At 37.3% G+C, this 7,640-nt stretch overlaps 1 long non-coding RNA gene across 1 annotated transcript; it reads left to right on the top strand.

Annotated features, from left to right (window-relative positions):
- Nucleotides 1-4,566: 4,566 nt before the first annotated feature.
- LOC130461238 (uncharacterized) lies at nt 4,567-6,007 on the top strand. Its single transcript, XR_008921649.1, has 3 exons — nt 4,567-5,043; nt 5,278-5,338; nt 5,450-6,007. It is a non-coding gene; the product is annotated as an uncharacterized lncRNA (long non-coding RNA).
- Nucleotides 6,008-7,640: the final 1,633 nt, after the last annotated feature.

Consider the following 7,640-nt stretch of genomic DNA (forward strand, 5'->3'; position numbering starts at 1 on the left):
TGGTATTGACACCTTAGGCTCACTTTGGGGGTTGTGCGACTATGGAAGAATGATTTTCAGAATGTGACTGTTTCCATTTTGCAAATACTTGAATTATATAATATATTCTTTTAATTGGTGAGATAGAGCATGGAGGCCGTAGATTCTTAGCAAGGGATGACAATTACATATGGGTCCTTATTGATTTAAATGTTAGGAAGGGAGACTCAATATGGTTTTACCTTTTAACTTGCAGAACGACACCAAGCATTAGGACCGATTCTATGGATAAGACAACTAAGACTTAGGATTTAGATTGTACTTTGGCATAGCCTAGTCTAGACTCGGATTTATTTTTTATTCGAACATTATTTTTCCTTGAAGACTCTATTTGAACATTATTTTTTGAATACTTTGCCCATGTGACATTCAAGGTCATTTAATTAGCATGCTCGGTTTTGGTGCCGAACATTGTCGTCGTAGGAGGCCTAATGACGACACAAAGAGTTGTTTATTTTATAAGTCGTTCTTAGAATTGAGTGCCTTTCCGTACGCCCTTGCAGCAATTTTCACGAATTTTCTTTTACTGCTACGTATTTTTTTTATGCGCGGGCACCGAGGCTGCTGTGCCTGACCAAAAGGTCAAGGTATACTTAGTTCATTCCCTAGCTCTTTCATTTCAATTTTTAGTCCCCAATTGCTATTATGTCTTCCCATTAATGATGCTTTTAGATTTCGATTTTAGATGCCCGTGTCATATGTCTAACTAGAGTGAGCCTTGGTTAAGTGCCAAGTCCTATTGACAATGTCTGATTTTTTTTAAAAAAAAAGGGGATTCGTGAGCATTTGAGTTACCATGAATGGGTGCCCTGAGCTCGAAGGAACGATAGGGCGACGCCGTGGAACAATCCTCTTTATTGCAAGCTTACTGCCTTTACTACTTGTTGGCGATTATGACTGCGTCTAGTGGTAAAAGAAGGTCTTTAAGCGAACGACTATGTCTAGTGGTGAAAGAAAGTCTTTAAGTGAGTTAGTTCGCTTTAGGGAGGGTCAAGTCGAGTATTTTAGAGGTCATGGACGCTTGCGCTAGCCCCCATTCAATTGAGGCAAAGCGATCTTTTTTTAGTCTTGGCTAAGTGCCTAGGAGTGTGAGTGCTCCTTCTGGCAAGGGTACGTGCCCTTATTATTTTTCGATGTGTGCTCATTTTGGCATCTTGATGACTTGGATTCTTCTTCGTGCTTTCAATTTTTCTTTCGACTTGGATTGCAAGTAATTAAATTTCAATAAGGGACTTCTATTTTTATTCTTGTTTTGCTATAGGCTTTAATATTGGTTGGACCGAATCATGGATTGCCTACGTATCCGCCTTATATAGATTCAATTTGGAATCAGGTCTTGCGTAGTTCTTAGCCTAGAAAATGGTTTCTTAGAATGCCAATTTTGAACAAGTATGTTCTGAGGTGGAAACATATTATTTGAAACGGTAGAATAAGTGAAGTTTATTATTATTTTAATCTGCTGCCTTGCCGTAAGCCAAAAATTTATTTTATATATTGTTTGAGTACATGTATTTTTTGGTGGTACGTATGTCTGAATACGTGTTGTACCCCCCCCAAGTGTTCATTATTGTTCCGTGTATGTGCGGATAAAATGACGAGCACTTCTGGACAAATTTTAGCAAGCAGAGAGATTCAGTGCCCAGGCTGGGGCGCTAAAGATTTCGGCGCCCAGCTGTGGGCGCTGAAAATGACTTCTGGGCGGATCTTTTTTGGTGCGCTAGATGCTTCTTTTCCTTTTTAGACTAACTTTAGAGGCGCTTTGCAAAGTTTGCTTTTGTATTATTTACATTTTTTGTACTTTTCATTTGTCTTCTCTTTTTTTATATTCGTGACTCAAGACGGTTTGAAAGATGGGTTGAATGAGATAGGATAATTTGTATAGGTATTGGTCAAGCATGAGGATTATATTTGCTAGCGTTCACAATCTGCAGCCTCGAACTAGTGTCATGAGTTCACATCAACCAAGGCCAATGAGTAGCGTGGGGACGGCTCAAGGGAATATCAACAGGATGCATTCAAACAAGTTATATGGTCATTATGCTAACGGTGGTGTAATAATGGGTTTGGGCTTTGGAAATAATGGGTATGACGCACGTGCCAATAGCCGTGCGTGGTTTGCGGTTGACAACAAGTTCAAGAACAAGAGTCGAGGTAATGGTTTCTTGGGTTATGGCAATGAGAACATGGATGGGTTAAATGAGCTGAACAGGGACCCCAGAGCGAAGGCGTCTAAGAGCATAAGGATTGGAAAGGGTAGATATCGTAGAATCTTATGATTTGGATTGGTTGACTCGATTCTTTTCCTTCGTTTACTTGGGTAAATGTTGCACTTTGGGAGGTATGGGATAAGTATTCCATGGCTCGCTCTTTTCGCTCTCCCTTTTCTCTTTCTCTTTTTTCTTTCTTTGCACTTTGGGAGGTACGGACTAAGTATTTCATGGCTCGCTTTTTTCGTTCTCCCTTTTCTTTTTCTCTTTTTTCTTTTTGCTTGGGATTTCTCCCCAACATAAATCCTTCAAATTTTTTTTTATTTGGGCTGAAAGGTAGATGGTTGTGGTCTTTGAGTCACGAGGCGAGACTGAGTGAGCCTCGTTTGGTAGGCCTATAGTGGACCTTTAATTTTAGCGGGCCTAGGGTGGACCTTTAGCTTTAGTAGGCCTAGGGTGGACTTTTAAATTGTCTTACTTTGCAAGCGTATTTAGTCGTTTCTTAAAATGTGCAAATAGCGTAGATTCAAAATGTTATTTTTACCTTATTGAAATTTAACGAAAGAATTACATCGAAAATAATTTTTTGTTTCTTTTCAGACTCTAGTTTCTGGGATTTAATTGGAAGTTGTGATTTAGACTCGAACTTTCATTAATTTTTCTGATTATAACCTGTGTATGAATATAAGGAGGTGGCCTAGACTCAAAATAATGACGTGGCGTAAGCCTATAACACTTGACCAAGCGACTCTCTGACTTAGGCTAATTGGACCATAACTTTCGTTGGTTAACACTTTAGATTTTAACCCTTGGGTGTTCATTTGTCATGCGCCATTTTGCTTAATATTGGCAAGGTAGTTAATTGGGGAGATCGAATTTTTATTTTTGCAAGACTAGAATCATTAGTGTGGCTTTCTCTCTTAGTGTGTATTGCTTTACCCCAATGGTAGCCTTATGGTATGCCGATTTGGGTATTTTCATGGTTGGTCATGTTGCATTCATGGAAAATCTTTTAGCCCGTACTTAGTAGTATTTCAAGGAGCGAGTGACTCGAGAGGACTATGATAGTCGTGACCCAATGTGATTATAAGCCTTGAGGCCATTAATTTTTTCTTTGCCAATGGTATTGACACCTTAGGTTCACTTTGGGGGTTGTGCGACTATGGAGGAATGATTTTCAGAATGTGACTGTTTCCATTTTGCAAATACTATAATATATTCTTTTTATTGGTGAGAGAGAGTATTGAGGCCGTGGATTCTTAGCAAGGGATGACAATTACATATGGGTGCTTATTGATTTAAACGTTAGGAAGGGAGACTCAATATGGTTTAACCTTTTAATTTGCAAGAACGACACCAAGAATTAGGACCGATTCTATGGATAAGACAACTAAGACTTAGGATTTAGATTGTACTTTGGCACAGCCTAGTCTAGACTCGGATTTATGTATTTTTTATTTGAACATTTATTTTTTCTTGAAGACTTTATTCGAACATTATTTTTTGAATACTTTGCCCATGTGACATTCAAGGTCGTCTAATTAGCATGCTCGGTTTTGGTGCCGAGCATTGTCGTCGTAGGAGGCCTAACAACGACACAAAGAGTTATTTATTTTTATTTTTTAGTCGCTTTTAGAGTCGAGTACCTTTTCATACGCCCTTGCAGCAAATTTTACGGATTTTTTTTTTTTGCTACGTGTTTTTTTTTGCGCGGGCACCGAGGCTGCTGTGCCTAACCAAAAGGCCAAGCAGCAACTTCAGCGCCCAGCGTAAGGCGTGAGAAATTCTGGCGCCCAGCCAGGGGCGTTGAAAATGCGTCCCTGGCTGGTTCTCGTTTTCTGTTTGCGTCTACTTTTGTTTATGCGACTTCAATTTTGCGTGCTTGCCTAATAACGTCCTTTACGCGTTTGTGCAGCGTTTGTGGGATTCGTTACAGGCCATCCCGAGCGTCACTTATTTTTGTGGCGATCGTTCGGGCTTGCGGAACACGTATTTTGGTATAACTCTTTGGCCAATTGGTTCATGCATGTTTGGGCAATTTTTAAGCTCGTTGGTTTTCTACCATTATTTGTCTAGCATTATTCGTACGCACAATCATAACATAGTCACATAGTTCGCTACACATAACTACATTACAAACATGGATTTGAAAATTAAATATGTCACGTAGTTTATGATAGGCTTCTATGGGTAGTATTTGCGCCTGGCTTGGTACCGCTTCTATCGTAGATCCAACACATGCCCCGGTCGAGGTAGTGTCTTCAACAGACGACACTACTACAAAAATGGGCAAAGAGACCCTCAATGAAAGACCCTTTGATTAAGATAACAGGTCTCTTTAATATAAGAGATCCAATTTTAGAGATAGCGGGTCTCTTATGAGTCAAAGGGTCCACTTAAAATTGAAGGGAGAAAAATAAGAGACCCGTTATCTTATTTAACGGATCTCTAGTGTATAAAAGGCTCTACTTTTTTCTCGTAGAAAATAACCCGTTATTTTAACTAAACAGCTCTCTTATATATTACATGGCCCACCGCTGTTTTGGAAAAATAAAGTAAATTAAAAAAAGAGACCCCTGGTTTAACATAACGGGTCTCCAGCTTTCTGCTTTCCTTCATTTTGTCCTCCGCGTGAACCCAATTCACGCTATTGTGTTTGCCTCTCTCTTCCCTTCAATATACAAGTTTAGGGAAACCATTGGTGAACTCACCACTACCGGCGAATTACACTACCATCGTCGACTTGCATACCACCGGCGACCTCACCATCACCACCACTAGCGAAATACAAATTTAGGTTTTTTTTTTTCTCATCACTCTCTTCTTCTCTTGAATTTTTTTTTGGAATTTTTGAATCTCTTGTGGGTAATTTCGATTTCAGTTTATAATTTCTGCTACACAGTTAGGTTTTTTCTGAATTTTTTCAACTTCAATTTCAACTACGAAGTTGGATTTTTTTTCCTGAATTTATGAAATTTCAATTCGTGCTATATCGTGTTTAAATGTTAATGAAATTTGAATTTTGGGTTAGGTTATTCATTTGCATATTGCGACTTTGATGAACTGCTATTTTTACGAACTGCTAGGCACCAGTAAGAATTGAAGTTTACCTTCCTTTTATCTCTCTTCCTCCCCTCTAGATCTACCGATTTCAATTTCCTTTAATCTGGGCAATCTTCAACTGGTTTCTCAATATCTAACAGTTCTTGGGAGTTTGGCCCTTGCTCTTCATGACAATGTACAAGCTAGAGAAATTTGAGTTCTGCTTTGACATTGGCGAAGAAACTTAATGATGGCCCAACACAGATCTGGGTACTATCAATTCTGTCAGGTATATCTAGTGTTCTAGTCTCTCACTTTATTAAACACGATATTTCTCACTTCATTACATTTAGATATTAGGATTGAGGTAAGGCTTACACGAATAAACCACACCTAAATATCAACTTTCACAAAATAAAAATAAATATCAATTCACTGTGGCTGCTGCAATGTCAATGGTGGCAGTTGTAGCCGGTGCGACATGCTTGCAGTCATTAATAAAAAAGAAGGAAACACATATATCGTTGCTTTCACAATATCTTGACATGTAACCCTTGCAGTTTTGAACTCATTTAGGTTCCCCAAAGGTTTATTATGAGCGCTCATATGTCCGCCAACATGTTTATCAAATATATAAACCCTGTTCCGATTTTTGAATCCCTTATTAACAAAATCAGTAACGCAGAGTAATTGCAACATTGGACGTCTGGACGGTTGAAGTTGGCCAAAACTGTGCATTTTTCTAAGGTAACTAATAACTAGGTAAGTGTCTGTGTCTTTCTATGCAAGTTAAGGATGCCTAATGAGATAAGCAAAGGTTTTTCGTTATTTATTTTGGTTTGTTTGATTTTTCGTTTAATCTTCTCACTGGGAGTATTCAATATGGGTTATTTGGTTTTGGGGAAATTGTGATTGTTGATTTGTCTAATAATCAGCTACTTAGTAAGATTAATGTGAGTCATGATTATTTATTTTATTTCTTGTGTTTCATCTTCTTCACAGAGACGATGTTGTCTTGCTTCAAATGCCTACGATTCCATATACATTTACATCCTTCAATACCCATCCATCTCGGAAATATCGAGGTAATAATCCCTCAAAATTCTTTGGCATATTTCACTTTGAAATGAATTCTACATATATAATTTAACAGCAATGTATTTTTCAGTTTAATTAAGCGAAATAAATTTCAGGTTTTTACGACTTGTGTTTGTAATAGATTCCAATTAGTGTGTTGTTCAATCATTAATCTATATTACTTGAATATTCTACTCGATTATGGCTCTATGCAATAATACATGTTTGTTGCAATTGGCTATTCTCAATTTATAACTCTGGGATTAAAGTCTTGGATGATTTCAGTTATAAATGCACTTACAATTGCTAGATAGTTGGAGTTGCTAGATTGGGTTTACGCTAGATTTTGTTTCAAGTTTTATAATTTGCAGTAAGATTGGGTGTATATCTTGCCTATGTGCTAATAATGTTAAGATACATTATTGAAGGATTAACCTAGATTTATGCTAAATTTTGACATAATTGGATTATATAATTGTTTGTGTTGGTGTTCTTTGTTTGTAAAAATTGGACACTGTTTTCATACATTCATACATTTCAGCTGTTGCAATGCCAATTTTACTAGGATTCACATCCTTAAATGCTTTGCAGTTTGTAGTTGGGTTGATAAGTGCGTAGGACATGCATAGTATTTCTATTTTTAAACTAAGCTACTTTGATCTGGGTTAAATTATGTTACTTTGGGAAATCATGTTATGTTGTTAGGTCGTAAATCTTGAAATATCAGATTACAATAATTCATCGGTTATTGTCTTTGAATTGTTGTTTTGGTTAATAATTGTTCGTGTATTGTAGTCATATGTTGGTTTGTAGCGTCCTTCCAGGCTGCTAGGATAGGTTTGTTGATTCTCTACGGGCTGCTAGGATGTTGGTTAATTTGCTGCTTTCCTCTGCTGGAATGCAGAAAACTTGTGGCATGACCAACAACAGTAGCAGGAACATATTTTTATGAATTTTATTTGTACTAGTTTCAATTTATTATGATTTCTTCTTTTATATTGTACATATATAGATGTAAAATACACTACCAAAACCCCCTGACCGTGTATAACAAAGCACACACTGAATGTACAATAATCTTTAATGTACACTAATCTTACACGCCATTGACTTTGCCTGTTTTTGTTTTTGTTTTTGTTTTGTAAATGAATGTGGATAAAAATATCATTAACTGATGATGTATTTGCTCATTTTGACCTCCTTCTATTTGGTTGAACATTTGTTTTGGCTAATTCCTTGAATTGGTTTTTTGTAAAATGTTTCAACAGAATAGGG

Source organism: Spinacia oleracea, chromosome 5 (genome assembly GCF_020520425.1).
Source record: "Spinacia oleracea cultivar Varoflay chromosome 5, BTI_SOV_V1, whole genome shotgun sequence".
NCBI lineage: Eukaryota > Viridiplantae > Streptophyta > Magnoliopsida > Caryophyllales > Amaranthaceae > Spinacia > Spinacia oleracea.